Source organism: Cynoglossus semilaevis, chromosome 2 (genome assembly GCF_000523025.1).
Source record: "Cynoglossus semilaevis isolate Cse_v1.0 chromosome 2, Cse_v1.0, whole genome shotgun sequence".
Lineage (NCBI taxonomy): Eukaryota > Metazoa > Chordata > Actinopteri > Pleuronectiformes > Cynoglossidae > Cynoglossus > Cynoglossus semilaevis.
Window position 1 is genome coordinate 138,649 of NC_024308.1, and position 309 is coordinate 138,957.

Sequence of the window (309 nt, forward strand, 5' to 3'; positions counted from 1 at the left end):
AATCACTGGTTTTCTCTATGAGGTTTGGTGTGTGTGTGTGTGTGTGTGGGTGTGTGTGTGTCCGTCTGTGCTAACACCAACAACTCAGTGGAGCTCATTCCCACAGTGCACGTTGGTCCTCGTGCACTCCTCCAACCCGTCCTGTGTTTGACTGGAGGCCAAAGAAGAAGAAGATGAAGAGGAGGAGGAAGAACAAGAGCTTCTGTGTTCACACGCTCATGACCACAGTGTGATGTCACAACACACACGTCACCACCATCATCATTTTTCATCATCTTCATCACCATCATTCTTCATCATCACCATCAT

The 309-nt window shown here is 47.9% G+C and overlaps 1 protein-coding gene across 1 annotated transcript in view; it reads right to left on the minus strand.

Annotated features, from left to right (window-relative positions):
* The window catches only part of herc2 (HECT and RLD domain containing E3 ubiquitin protein ligase 2), a 15,859-nt gene that overhangs the window by 1,705 nt on the left and 13,845 nt on the right, over positions 1-309 (minus strand). The window lies entirely within an intron of this gene.